Consider the following 14480-nt stretch of genomic DNA (forward strand, 5'->3'; position numbering starts at 1 on the left):
GTTCGGGTTAGGTCTGGCAAAGTGATTTTCAGAAGATCAGTACACGTGAATTACACCCACGTTCTAAATTAGGTTACTCTCACATTTTTTTCAGGTGGGTAAGGTTGGTCAAATAAGAGAAGAACAAGAGTCAGGTCCAGTAACACCTTAAAGACCAACTAGATTTCCTTGGTACGAGTGTATCTCAGGAAGGGAGCTCTGACTCACAAAAGCTCATACTCTGGAAATCCAGTTAATCCTTAAGGTGCTACTGGATCCCAATCTTGTTCTGTCACATTTTTGTCTTGTTGTTGCTCTTCTGGCCTGCACGGTTCTCCATTTTATCCTCACAACTACCTTGTGAGATAGGTTAACAAGAAACAGAGTGATGGTCCCAATATTCCTCAGTGGGAGTCATGATTGAGTAGGCCAGTCTTGACAGAGTGGATGGCAAATCATGAGTTCAGGGTGGCTGGTTGAAATGGGCAGAGAAGTTGTACAGAAGCACCTTGCTGCACTGGATGTGTACAAATCTCCTAGGCCAGATGGTGTGCACCCAAGAGTGATTAAAGAACTTTCAAAAGAGCTTGCAGACCCTTTGCCAATCATCTTCCAGGCCGCTTAGAGGACAGGTGATGTGCCGGAAGACTGGAGGAGGGCCAATGACATCCCAATCTTCAAGAAAAGAAAAAAGGATGATCCCGGGAACTACAGGCCAGTCAGCCTGACCTCTGTCCCAAGGAAGATACTGGAACAGATATTAAAGGCATTAATCTGCAAGCATCTTATGGACAACATGGTGATACAGGAAAGTCAGCATGGATTTGTCCTCAACAGGTCCTGCCAAACCAACCTCATCTCTTTCTATGACCGAGTGACAGGCTTAGAGGATCATGGGAACACTGTCAGTGTAGTTTATCTGGATTTCAGTAAAGCTTCTGACAAGGTTCCTCACGATATCCTGATGGACAAACTGGTGGACAATGGGTTTAATCTACAAGAGGGAAGGCGCGAGCTGGACGTTAAGAAAAACTAGTTCATGTTAAGAAGAGTTCAGCAGTGGAATTGGCTGCCTAGGGATGTGGTGGGTTCCCCCTCACTGGCAGTCTTCAAGGAACAGCTAGACAAATCCTTGTCAGGGATGCCTTAGGCTGTTCCTGCACTGGGAAGGGGATTGGACTAGATCTGTAAGTAGAGATGGGCACAAACAGCAATACAAACAAAAAGAAGCCACGAACAGCCCAATCTACTGTTCGTGAACAAGCTGTTTGTGAGGCCCCATTCTAAATGAACAGGTGGTCGTTGCAAGCCTCATTCATTGCTGTTCGTTGCTGTTCGTCAAGCCAGACAGTCTGGCACCTGCAATCAATTCCCTTGGCAACTTAGGCAGGGATTGTCTGAACTCTGTCTGAACTCCTGCTGTTGCCCTGGAAACCCCAATTTAAGCACAATTTTGCTTGATAGGCCAGTATTCCTTTCAAGTGTGGAGCTCCAAATTTGTTACAAGGGAACAAAGACCAGGGGGGGAGGGGGCTCCCAGCTCTGGCTTTGGAGGAGTAGAGATAGCTGCTGTTGGCATTTTGATAGAGTGAATTGGAGCTTGAATTTTCTCTGTGTGTGGTGGGATAGGGATCTACCCCTTCAAGCTCCAGGACTGGTGCCAGGCTCTGGGACCAAGCTATTATTTATTATTGGTGCCTTTCCTGGTGCCTGCTGAGGTCAGGTTTCTGGGAGTGGTGCAGTTGGGATCTTGACTTGGATGATGGCTGGAGGAGAGCCTGCTGGCCTCCACGAACAGCCCACCATGAACATGTTCGTGAACAGGGCCATGTTCGTGGTTGTTTGTGAGTCCCTGTTCATGGATAGCAACGAACAACGAACATCATGTTCGGGTTTTTTTTTCTGTTCGTGCCCATCTCTATCTGTAAGACCACTTCCACCTCTCTGATTCTATGATTCTAGGACTTCAGCTGATGCTAGCTTGTTGAAGTAATCCCATTGCTGCCAGTGGCCATTGAGAGACCCCTGATCCACCAAAGTGTCCAATCTCATTTTAAAAGACGATGGAAAGCCAGTTGTTGGTTTGATGGCCCCGTGGCTTGTCTAATAATGAGGCAGTTTCATACATTCAAATGGTTATAACTTTTAATTTTGCATTTGAATCACCCTCCGATCCCAGTCACATGCAATTAAAGACACAAGAACTAGAAGTTTGGATGGAGAAAGGAGTTTTATCTTTTAACCCCCACCACCCACCCGAAAAGGAAGCTGTCAGTGCAATGGAGTTAGAGAAACATTGTGAAGCATCTTGATGTTTGATGTTTCTGCACAAGGATCTCTCGTGATGGACTGAGCTGTATCTAGTTCTAAAGGTATGTCTGATTGTTTTATTGGTGGTGGTGGAGAGTGCCCTCAAGTCATAGTTGATTTATGGTGAATCCTGGTGGGGTTTTCATGGCAGGAGTCTATCAGAGGTGCTTTGCCATTTTGTGCCTCCACTACCCTGGTCTTCATTGGAGGTCTCCCATCCAAATACTAACCAAGGCCGACCCTGCTTAGCTTCTGAGATCTGATGAGATTAGGCTCACCCGGACACTTTAATTTCTTGATGAAGAATGTGGCAAAATGTTCCCTGTCTCTGAAGCCAGTTGCACTATCAAATGGATTGCAGACTTGCACACATTGTCGGGTATCTGTACTGCAAGCTATCATGTGATTGAATCATTTGCACATCTGCTCCACACCAACAAAGAGATGGAACAACTCTCTTTGTTCAGACTGCATTTATGAAAGAGATGACTAGATGACCCTTGAGGTCCCTTCCAACCCTATGATTCTATGAAATTATGATACAGGAAAGCTTTTGGCAAAAGGCTGCTGTGGGGGGAGGTCTATGTACCCCAAAGGTTTTTTTAGTCACCTTGTCCGGGTGCAAAAATGAAATCTCCTGTCTGCATTTTGAGAAGTTTGACATTTCCACAAAAAGACCTGAGATTTCGTACACCCTTCATTTTAGTCTAAAGAAATGTTGATTGCTGGGACTGTGAAGCCAGCTGTACAAAGACCCAAATAACACATTACAAACAGTTCTAGGATGCTTTCTTGTATTTTTTTTAAAATAAAAAAGAAACCTGGGAAAACTGAGACGGAGCAGAGGAAGGGTGGGGGCAGGCAACTTTACCTTTTCCCACTACTCTTGTGTTTCAGCTCAAAAGATGCCTCCTCAAGCTGCTTTTCCAGGTGTGGAGGAAAACACATATGGGCTCTCTCTCTGCTATCCCTGATTTCAGCCTCCCTTGGCTACTTTTCATTTTAAAAGAACCCTTCAGAATCTGATGGAACTGCCTGTTGCACCCGGCTTCCCCCCCAATTCTCCCACATTCTAGTAATTTTTAAAATAAAAAGTATGTACATTCTTCTTAAACTCTAGATGTAAGCTGTGTGCATGGGGCAGTGGGTCCCATTGGCCCCAGAAATACGCACATGATTTTGCATATGCCAATGTAATCCATGTGGGGTGGATGAGATTTTATCTCCAAGTTTGTCCCTTTGTGTGGATCAAAATATTATGTGTACTGTGGTATTTTCCCCAATAGATCTCCCTCCTCCTATTTTTAGAGCCCCCCGGAGTTCAGCATAACATTGTAATTCAGTTTGGGACAAGACGGGATTTATAAAAAGTCATTAAGAAAAAGCAAGATCCATATTCAAAGGTCATATGTTGGTTCCTCAACTGACGGAAACACAGTCCCAATTACTAATCTGTAGGAACCATAAGATTATTTTTCCTCTCTTATAATTGCAGTGTTTATTGGCTACAACATTTTAAAATGTAATATATTTAGCAAAGTTGACATGGATGCATGGCCTGAATGTGGAACTTCTTTGGCTTCTGTCCCCACTGGATGACGTGACACGATCAGGGGCCCTGTGAATGAAAGGAAGGAAACTATTAATATTCATAATTTTTGAAGAGGGAAGGAAGGAAGGAAACCATGACGCAAATACACCATTTTCCATCTTCCGATAGAGAGTCACTGGGTACTGCCATTCGTCTGGGATAAAGATTGAACGCGTAACTGTCTTTGATGGACTCACATTTATAAACATTTTTAGAAGATTCAAGGGGAAACCTCTGTGTGGATGCAGCCTGAAACTGTGGACAAAACCAGGCACAAATATAAAAAGATCATGGCTGATTCCGCACACGTTGGATAATGCACTTTCAATGCACTTTATCAATCATTTGAGATGGATTTTTTGTTCCACACACAAAAAAATCCATTCCAAATGATCTATAAAGAGGATTGGAAGTGCATTATCCAACGTGTGCGGAATCACTCCAAGATAGGTAGCCATGTTTGTCTGTAGCAGTAGAAAAGAACAAGAGTCTAGTAGCACCTATAAGATGAAAAAAATTGTGGTAGGGTAGGAGCTTTCGTGAGTCACGTCTCTGAAGTGAGTGAGCGGTGTATCTGAAGAAGTGAGCTGTGTCTCACAAAATCTCATACCGTACCACAAATTCTGTTAGTCTTATAGGTGTTAGTGGACACTTGCTCTTTTCTAAATATAAAAAGAAATAGGGAATATTCACTCATTCCTTCCACCCAGAATAAAACTCAAGTTAGGGCAATCGTTCGCCTCATCGTATCTTCGTTTTATCCAGCTAGCCTTAACATGCTAAAGCAGTGATTGACAGATAGTGCCCCATATAACTACTTCACTTCCCAAATCAGCAGCCTCTTCTTCAAGAGCCACCTGCAAATGGACAAAGTCAACAACTGCTGGTACATGTGCATTCTCTGTTGTGGGCCCCAAATTATGGAATGGTCTGCCTGATGAGGTTAGGGGGGCTCACACTGCCCTGGCTTTCCACAAATGATGCAAAACTGAATTATTCAGGTGGGCTTTTTAAAAAAACAGGGCTATACTATGACAGAACAGCTTTATTGAATGGAAAAGGACTGTGGACTATGCTGCTGATTAGTACATATTATCTGTTGCTGCAAGTCTGCCCTTACTATGTGATTTGTTCACCCTTTAACATGTCATGTTAATGCTTATGTTTTATTTCAGCTTTGTTTCAACTGTCTCAGGTTTCTGCAGTCTAAACTCTATTGCATTGTTTATCTGATGTCCTGTCCTTTGGATAGTATTTACACTATGTAACCCAACTTCAGACTCAGCGATAATGACCGAATTACCGAACGACCGAACGAACAAAGGAATGGACTTGTCATTGAGGTAGCTTGGCTTAAAGTTCTGATGTTTCCTGGGTAGAAAGAACAGACAGTTCTGAAATTTAACCTCTTGTCCATTGGCACTAGATTGTTGAAAGAACAAAAAAAATGGCGAAGTCTTTGTATTTACGTAGAAACATACATAGAAACATAGCATTGAAAGGAAAACCAAGGGTCATCTAATCTAGCAGCTCCCCCTGCTCCCCCAGTGACTCCCTGCTCAATGCCCAGAGGAAGGCAAAAAACCTCTGGGGTCCCTGGCTGATCTAGGTTGGAGGAAAATTCTTTCTTGACTCCAAAGTGGCTATCAATTACCTCGGGCACATAAGAAAGTGCCATAACAGCTGAGTGCTGGTTCATCCATTCCTGCCCTCCCTCTCATGATCTGTCATAGAATCAGTATTTTATAACATGTGAGCAATTTGGAGAAGAATCTAGTAGGAGATAGAATCCTAGAATCATAGGGTTGGAAGGTACCTCTATGGTCATCTAGTCCAACCCCCTGCACAATGCAGGAAATTCACAATTACCTCCCCCCGACACACGCACAGTGACCCCTGCTCCATGCCCGGAAGATGGCAAAACATCATCAGGATCCCTAGCCAAACTGGCCTGGAAATAATTGCTTCCTGATCCCAAAGTGGTGACCGGCATCACCCTGGGCCACAAGAACTAAGCACTGATGTAACTATTCCTGCCCTCCGTCTCATGATCTACCTAAGTTCCCAGAATCAGCATTGCTGTCAGATAGGCATCAAGCATCTGCTTAAAAACTTCCAAAGAAGGAGAGCCCACCACCTCCCGAGGAAGCCTGTTCCACTGAGGGACCGCTCTAATTGTCTGGAAGTTTTTCCTAATGTTTAGCCAAAAACTCTTTTGATTTAATTTCAAGCCTTTGGTTCTGGTCTGACCTTCTGGGGCAGCGGAAAACAACTCCGTACCATCCTCCATATGACAGCCCTTCAAGTACTTGAAGAGGACTATCATATCACCTCTCTGTCGCCTCCTCTCTAGGCTAAACATGCCCAGCTCCTTCAACCTTTCCTCCTAGGACTTGGTCTCCAGACCCCTCACCATCTTCGTTGCCCTCCTCTGGACACGTTCCAGCTTGTCTATAGCCTTCTGAAATTGTGGTGCCCAAAACTGAACACAATACTCCAGGTGAGGCCTAACCAGAGCAGAGTAAAGTGATACAATCATTTCGCATGCTCTGGACACTAGGCTTCTGTTGATACAGACCCAAACTGCATTTGCTACTAGGGGCTCTTCTCGTGTTATTATTGAAGACTGTGGGCCAATGCGCATGAATCTTCTGCCCGTCAGAGCAACATCAGAAGCTTGGGGGCATGTGGGAGGAACCTGTTCTGAAGCTCCTCCCCGTCTGCTTCTCCCTTCCCAGAAATCTGGTCAAATCCAGCATGGAAGAAGTATAATCAAATCAGCCTCCCATATGGCTTCTGACATTATATGGTATAGGAATAAGTGCAGCAACCCTTATTGAAAAGGCGCCCTTATGGCTGATGATGGCAAGAATACAAGTCATGGCATGCTACAAAGGACTATACCACATCAGACAGAAGGTAGGGGATTACGTAGCTTTCGTTTTTGGATTTTTCTGTATATAAAAACAGTCCCCGTAAGTAGAAAACTTGCACCAAAAGGAACTTTTCTTCCTGCCATGCTAGTTTCCCACCTGCATGGATCTTTAGTGGTGGCATATTGAAAGCTGGGACCTTCCACTGCAGTCCACCTCATCATTTTAAGGGTCTCCTTCCATCTTCTGATGTGTGGATATATCTGGCCTTCAATGGTGGTCCTATTGCCTGAGGAGGCACAGTGATTATTCCTAGAGTTGCCAACATCCAGGTGGAACCTGGAGATCTCTCAAAATTACAACTGATCTCCAGACGACAGAAATCCCCTGGAGAAAATGGCAGCGTTGGAGGGTGGACCCTATGGCATTATACCCTGTGGAGGCCCCTCTCCTCCCCTAACCTCACCTTCTCCAGGCTCCACCCCCCCCCAAATCTCCAGGAATTTTCCAATCCAGAGTTGGCAACCATAATTGTTATCCTTGTATATTTTGGATAGAGGTTCAATAACTAAAAAGCAAAGGGAATCACAAATTCAATACCGGAAAACAGGAAATCAAAGTAAATCACAAATTCAGTTCAGGAAATTGACCCTGTATTTGGACCTTTGGTGCAGGATTCAATCAGGCATCAGATTAATCTGAGAACTGCATCACAGGTAGAGTAAATCTCTCCCAAACTCACTTTGTTTGCAGGCCTTCCTTTTGTAGGTAATATCCAAGAGGAGGGTTTTTTTTTATTTTTGCACAACTTGAGATACAGATGCATGGCAGACATCCAATATCCTTTCACAACTCATTCATTTCTGCATTTGCCTGTTGTGCTGAAAAGTCAACGCTATTCTGCCTTTTCTTCTTTCCCAAAGCCCTTTTCAGTCTGCATTGATCTGAGCGGGCGGTAATGTTGCAATGACAAATACTTGGAGAGCTCCATCACCCCTTGTTCACCTGAACAGCCTGACAGCAGGCTCAAAGAAAAGAGAGCAGTCAAGGCAGGTTTCTCCAAGGTGTGTGCATTAACTCAACAGTGTAGCAGCCACAGAACTTTGAGGATCTCCTCCTGTGGAGTGCCTATCTAGGGGTGCCTGGTCCAAACACAGGGGTGGGGTGGGGAGGCAAATGTACGGGGGCAGTAGAATACTTATGCACATGAAGGATGTGCACTTTTCTATGCCCACCCAATGTGCTGGGAAATAATCTCATTTCCTAGCATGATGTGGAAGCTACAGGGTGTGCTGGGGGACAATTCACTAAAAATTGCTCCCATACTTAGAGTTTGGGAATGAGTTTAGTGAACGGTCCCAATGTGACCCATAGCTTACATATCATGCTGGACATTAATGTCAATTTCCAGTGTGACGAGGAATTGCACACACGCTTTGTGTACATGCCTCCCCCCAGGTGCTTTTCCCTCATGCCAGCCAGGTAAGCAGGGGTGGAAGGGAGGAGCCTAACACAAACTTTTTGCTATTTGCTGTTGTACAACACACTCCCATGTAACAGGGAGACAGTCTGGTAGCACACCTGCCTCCTTGTCCTGCAGTGATTCTTCCTACCACTGGGGTGCTGTGAATACCAGCCTCCAGGCGCCGTTAGCCAATTCGGACTGTTTCTCATCCAAAAGAGAGGAATATCTTTGTCCAGCATAGCTTGTAGGTCACTAATGCTGCATCACAACAACAACAACAACAACAACAACAACAACAACAAAACACCACTGGTGGTCACTTACACTTCCCAGATCAAACCAGTACAATGCCTCATTCATGGTCTACGATCTATGCTGGATAATAATATTCCTCTCTCACAATTAGTGGGAGACTGAACTTTCCCTGCCCACAGAAATCTTAAACAATTTCTCACTTAAAATAATGCACTACCTTACATGGGCATTGACTCTGGGACCAGGACCTGCGATAAACCAAGATATCGACTTCCCCACCGTCCTATTTACACTCTATGAACATTTTTTCCCCTGGGTGTGGTTTTCCTAAGAACATTTCTGCTGATCAGATCAGAATTGCAATTGTAATTTCCTTTCGTGATTTTTGTTTGAACAAAAAATAGAGTGCTCAGCTATGTGCTTCCAGGCAGTATAATGAGGACAGTTTTCCTGTAGTAGATTCTAGTTTGGATATTTGTGGTTAAGCACTATCTATTAAATAATAATAATAATAATAATAATAATAATAATAATAATAATAATAATAATAATAATAGAGTTGGAAGGGGCCTTGCAGACCATCTGGTCCTGCCCAATGTTGGAAGGGGCCTTGCAGACCATCTGGTCCTGCCCAATGTTGGAAGGAACCTTGCAGACCATCTAGTCCTGCCCAATGTTGGAAGGAACCTTGCAGACCATCTAGTCCTGCCCAATGTTAGAAGGGGCCTTGCAGACCATCTGGTCCTGCCCAATGTTGGAAGGAACCTTGCAGACCATCTAGTCCTGTCCAATGTTGGAAGGAACCTTGCAGACCATCTAGTCCTGCCCAATGTTGGAAGGAACCTTGCAGACCATCTAGTCCTGTCCAATGTTGGAAGGGGCCTTGCAGACCATCTAGTCCTTCCCAATGTTGGAAGGAACCTTGCAGACCATCTAGTCCTGCCCAATGTTGGAAGGAACCTTGCAGACCATCTAGTCCTGTCCAATGTTGGAAGGGGCCTTGCAGACCATCTAGTCCTGCCCAATGTAGGAAAAACCTAAAGAATCTTTGACAAATATTCTTCCAGCTGCTCCTTGAAGACTATCAATGAGAGGGAAGCCACCATATCCCTAGACAGCCAATTCCACTGCTGGATTACTCTTAATGTGAAGAAGTTTGTTCTAACATTCAGCTGGTACCTTCCCTTCTGTAGTGTAAAACAACTGTTTTGAGTCCTACCCCCATTGCCTAACACCAACAACAATAACAACAACAAGAGTGTGCTTACATACCGCTCTTCTAGTTCCCACTCAGAGAGGTGAACAAAGTCAGTGCTGTTATTATCTCCACAATACAGCTGGGGAGCTGGGCTGAGAGGAGTGGCTGACCCAAGTGGCTGCTAAGCTCAGGGCAGTAGTGGGATTTGAATCAGCAGAGTGCTAACTTGCAACCACTTGCAACCCAACCATTATGCTACAACAGCTCCCTTATAACTGCACTTGTATACCATTTCTCTACACAGATTAGTGCCACTCTCAAAGCAGTGAACAAAGACTTTGTGTTATTATCCCTGCAATGGAGCTGAGAAGCTGAGGCTAAGAGGAGTAGCTTCCCCAAGGCCACCTGCTGGGTTCATGGCAGTTGTGGGATTTGAACCAGCAGAGTGCTGATTCACAGCCCAGCCACTTAACCACCATTTTACAGCAGCTCCCTTATAATAATGACTGTGTTTATATATTGCCCTTCTGGACAGATGAGTCCCCAATCAGAGTGGTGAACAAAGTCAGTGTCATTAGCTGATTCCGCACACATTGGATAATGCAATTCCAATCCTCTTTAGAGATCTTTTGGAACCGAATTTTTCGAGTGTGAAACAAAAAATCCACTTCCAAATGATAGCTAAAGTGCATTGAAAGTGCATTATCCAACATGTGCGGAATCAGCCATTATTATCCCCACAATACAGCTCAGGAAGCTGGGGCTGAGAGGAGTGGCTGACCCAAGGCCACCAGCTGAGTTCATGGCAGGAGTGTAAGTCGAACCAGTAGTGTTGATTTGCAGCCCAGCCACTTAACCACTATGTTACAGCAGAACTGATGTGAAGGATATCCAAGATGCTGTCCACTGTCTCTTTTTAGGCAGGGTGTCTGCTCTCTTCTTATTCTGCAATTGCTCTTATATCATACCTTTTCAGTTATTACCCTGAATGACAAACAAAAGTAAGGACCAAAAGTGACTTGCATGAAGATATCCCAGAATTCTCTGCAATATACAGACTTGGGGCCAGGTCACAGCTCAGTGGAAGAGGACCTGCTTTGCATTCAGAAAGGTCTGGGGACCAGTCACGGCATCGCCAGTTAAAAGCGCTCAGGCAGAAGGCCAAGATTTTTCCTACCTGATCTCTTGAACTGGAGATGCTTGGAATCGAACTAGAGACTTTCTGCATGCAAAGAAGATGCTGTCCCAGAGAGCCATGGTCTCTCCGCTAGATCAGTGGTCTGCCTTGGCATATATAAAGCTGCTTCATATGTTCATGGCAGATAAGCTAATATGGTAAGTCTTCTCTGAACACAGAAACTGGAGCTGTCCGCAAGAGAACATTACACATCAGTAGCCGATATTGCATATCGTTGCATGTCAGCAATCGGCTCCCAGACGTCTAACAATGAAAGCAAATACCGTTGCTTGTCGAATGCAGATGTCAATTTTTAAAAAAGAATTTTCTGTAACCTTCAGAGAGTGGTTGGAGGATATATAACATCCGTATGCACCTGGGCGACCTGGGGGAGAACTTCTGGGAACAAGTTTCTCTCTGCTCCAGATGCCGTGCTGTGATTGCCCCATTCAGCATGGAACAGTTTGCCATGTGAACCAAAACCATTCACTGGAGAATTGATGTGTCGAACTGGGCTAACAATAGGCAATAGAACAAGAAACACAGTGACAGGTGACAGCTCTGTATGCTAGGTTTTTCACGAAGGAAACATTCCAGAAGGACTGTCCTCTCTATAGTTATCATAACCTGAAGAACGCTGTTCTGGAAGCTTGCCCCAGAATCGACTCTTACCGTAAAGGAACAGAGAAAGGCATTCGGTTCCTTCCAGAGAGGGATTCATTCTGGCAGGCAACAGGAGGGAGCCCTGTGCCCCAGGCTTCCGTCTCTTATTATTTTCTTGCAAATATTACTCACTATTAAGATAACAACTTTGCAGTCCTTCGAGGCAATGCGGCTCATCTGTTAAAAATAAACACGAGAACGAGGCTGCGTCTCCCTGCTAAGCAGAAGTAATGCAGCTTAAGCTGAGGAGAGAGCCCGTCGTTGGAGTCAGCCAAGCAATTGCCTTGATTATCCGACACCATCTGTTTAATGTCATTCAGAGTTAGACCACGTCTGGCTTGCGCTTTTGACCTCTCGCTTTTCCCTAGGCTCGAAAATGGAGTCAAAGGGCTGCTGCCGCTTGTATCCGCAGCCTTTCTCCAAGCAGACTGTTCCTGACTTAGCTAAACTAAAACATAAAGCAGCTCAAAGAGCTGCTTCCCTAACGAGTTAGGGATCATAGACCACCACTATGTTGCATTACGTCCTCTCTGTTGCTATAAGTATGACCCTACTGGGTAATTCTCCATGGTCTAATTCCAGTCCTAGAATTGCTTGTGCTCTATTTCAGCATTTCTTCAACTCTGTACCGGATTTCTGCTAATGTCATAAATCAAGATGGGTAGCCGTGTTAGTCTACCTGTAGCAACAGAAAAAACAAGAGTCCAGTAACACCTATAAGACTAACAAAATTTGTGGTAGTGTATGAGGTTTTGTGAGTGAAGCTTTCAGAAGAAGTGAGCTGTGTATCTGAAGAAGTGAGCTGTGGCTCACGAAAGATCATACCCTGTCATGTATGCCTGATTGCATACCTGCCATTAGCGTGTTTTCTTTTCTGTGCTGATCTATATTGTACACCATACCGGGTTTCTGAGACTGTGGCAAATGTTGAACTGCAATGTACTCAGCCAAAGGGCGGGGGAATGTCTCCTATCTGCTAAAGGTATTTACTTTAACTTCTACAGCAAGTGTCCTTGACAGCAAGCTACAGCCAGCTCGGAATGTATCTTTTCCCAGAGAATGAAATGATTTCATCCTGTACTGTGTCTAGTCTAAACTAATCAGTTCCCATGTAACTCTTTGGGGTTTTCGCGCCAGAATGCCAACAGACAGTATCCTGAGGGCGGGAAGGTTCCCTATAATTAACACTACCCCTTTCTGAATAGTCACTTCTGCCAATGCATCCATATAGATCACTTGGACTGTATGGATCTCTAATAAAAGTTACTTCAACCAATGCACCTGAGTGCTTGCTGTGAGGTACTTGGGGATCTACCTGCCAAGGACTGACAATACCCTACCTCAAATAGAATAACATAAAATACAATATAAAATCATTAATACCATACAAGATATAAAAATTAAAACCAAAACGTGTGGTAATTGTGTATCCATACAAACTTAAACACCTGGACCCTGGTAGGGTTTCCTTCTCCATTCCCACGTGCAGATCCTGGCTGAAGCGGGCCTAGGCATCTATCTATTTATTTATTAGGTTTTATTCCTCCGTCCCTGCAAACGGGCTCAGGGCAGATCACATCATTTAAAACACAATACATCATTCCATACAATTTCCATAAAATCAGAAAAAAACATAAAATCTCAATCCACTATTATACAGAAATTATAATAAATAGTTTCCCCAATGGCAGCAATCGTTGCTTAGCTTCTTTAAAAACCCAGGGTGGTAGACAGATCTGATGGGGAGGTTAAATCATTCCCCTTGTCCTCCTACACAGCTGGTGGAGGCTTGGCCCAGCCTCAACCATATGCCTGGTGGAACATCTCTGTCTTACAGGCCCAGTGGAAAGATAAATCCTGCCGAGCCCTAGTTTCAATAGACAGAGAGTTCCAACAGGTTGGAGCCAGGACCGAAAAGGCCCTGGCTCTGGTTGAGGCCAGGCAGGCCTCCCTGGGACCAGGGACCACCAACAGTTGTTTTTCTGTTGATCTAGTGCATTATCCTCTCTCCCTTCCTTCAAGGAGCTCTGGGACACATCCGCGGTTCCCTCTGTTTTATCCTCACAAGAATCTTGGGAGGCAGGTGTGGCTAAGAACGTGACTGGCCAAGGTCACAGTCACACAGTGGCTTTCGTGGCTCCCCCCCCCCCCGTTATTTCGGATGACGAGTCATTCAGAAGACGGTACACCATCAAGGCCTCCGAATGACCCAGCATATTAAGTAAAATTGGGTCTACGAGATTAGAACGTATATTAGCATACTGGGAACAATGGAGTAGGATATGAGGAACCGACTCAACTGAGTTTGAATTACAAGCACAAAGTCATGCAGAATATGTGATCTTATTATATCTGCCATAAGTGATAGCATTGCACCTAGCAAGTGCGAACTCTCTGCGCATTTGTGGGATATAAGTAGTGGATAAATAAGGAGCCAGTCGGCCAGTAACTGAAAAGGTAGCCCTATTTTTAAGTCTGGTAATCAAGGATCGATTGAAAAACATCTATTTGCAACTTCAAAGCTTAACAGACAGAATCAACATTAATCTAATAATGAATACCCCTAAAACTGATTTTGAAGAACTATTAGATTCTCAACAATTGTCTTACAAAGGCCTAATATCCAAAGTTTACAATATTATATTAAATACATGTAACCAAAAGACTCTAAATTATCAAACTAAATGGTCAGATGATTGCAAAACTAATTTAACATCTGAACAATGGCGCAAAATATGGTCTTCAAATTTAAACAACTCTCCAGTAGTTGTTACCAAACTACAAACTTTTAAGATCATAAACAGGTGGTATTTAACTCCTAAAAAACTATCTTAGATTTACTCCTCTTTATCCCCTCAGTGTTGGAAAGGCTGTGGAGAGGTTGGAACATTCTCTCACTGTTGGTGGGAATGCCAACATGACGTTAATTTTTGGAAGAAAATAATCACTTCGATTAAAGACATCACTAA

The 14480-nt window shown here is 44.1% G+C and overlaps 1 protein-coding gene across 2 annotated transcripts in view; it reads right to left on the reverse strand.

Annotated features, from left to right (window-relative positions):
• Positions 1–2135: 2135 nt before the first annotated feature.
• TSNARE1 (t-SNARE domain containing 1) overlaps positions 2136–14480 on the reverse strand; it is a 635428-nt gene continuing 623083 nt past the window's right edge. For both annotated transcript variants that reach the window (XM_054984298.1, XM_054984299.1), the window contains exon 13: positions 2136–3907. The gene's annotated coding sequence lies outside the window, so the exon portion shown is untranslated. The remainder of the gene's footprint in view (positions 3908–14480) is intronic.

This window comes from Eublepharis macularius, chromosome 7 (assembly GCF_028583425.1).
Source record: "Eublepharis macularius isolate TG4126 chromosome 7, MPM_Emac_v1.0, whole genome shotgun sequence".
NCBI classification, from domain to species: domain Eukaryota; kingdom Metazoa; phylum Chordata; class Lepidosauria; order Squamata; family Eublepharidae; genus Eublepharis; species Eublepharis macularius.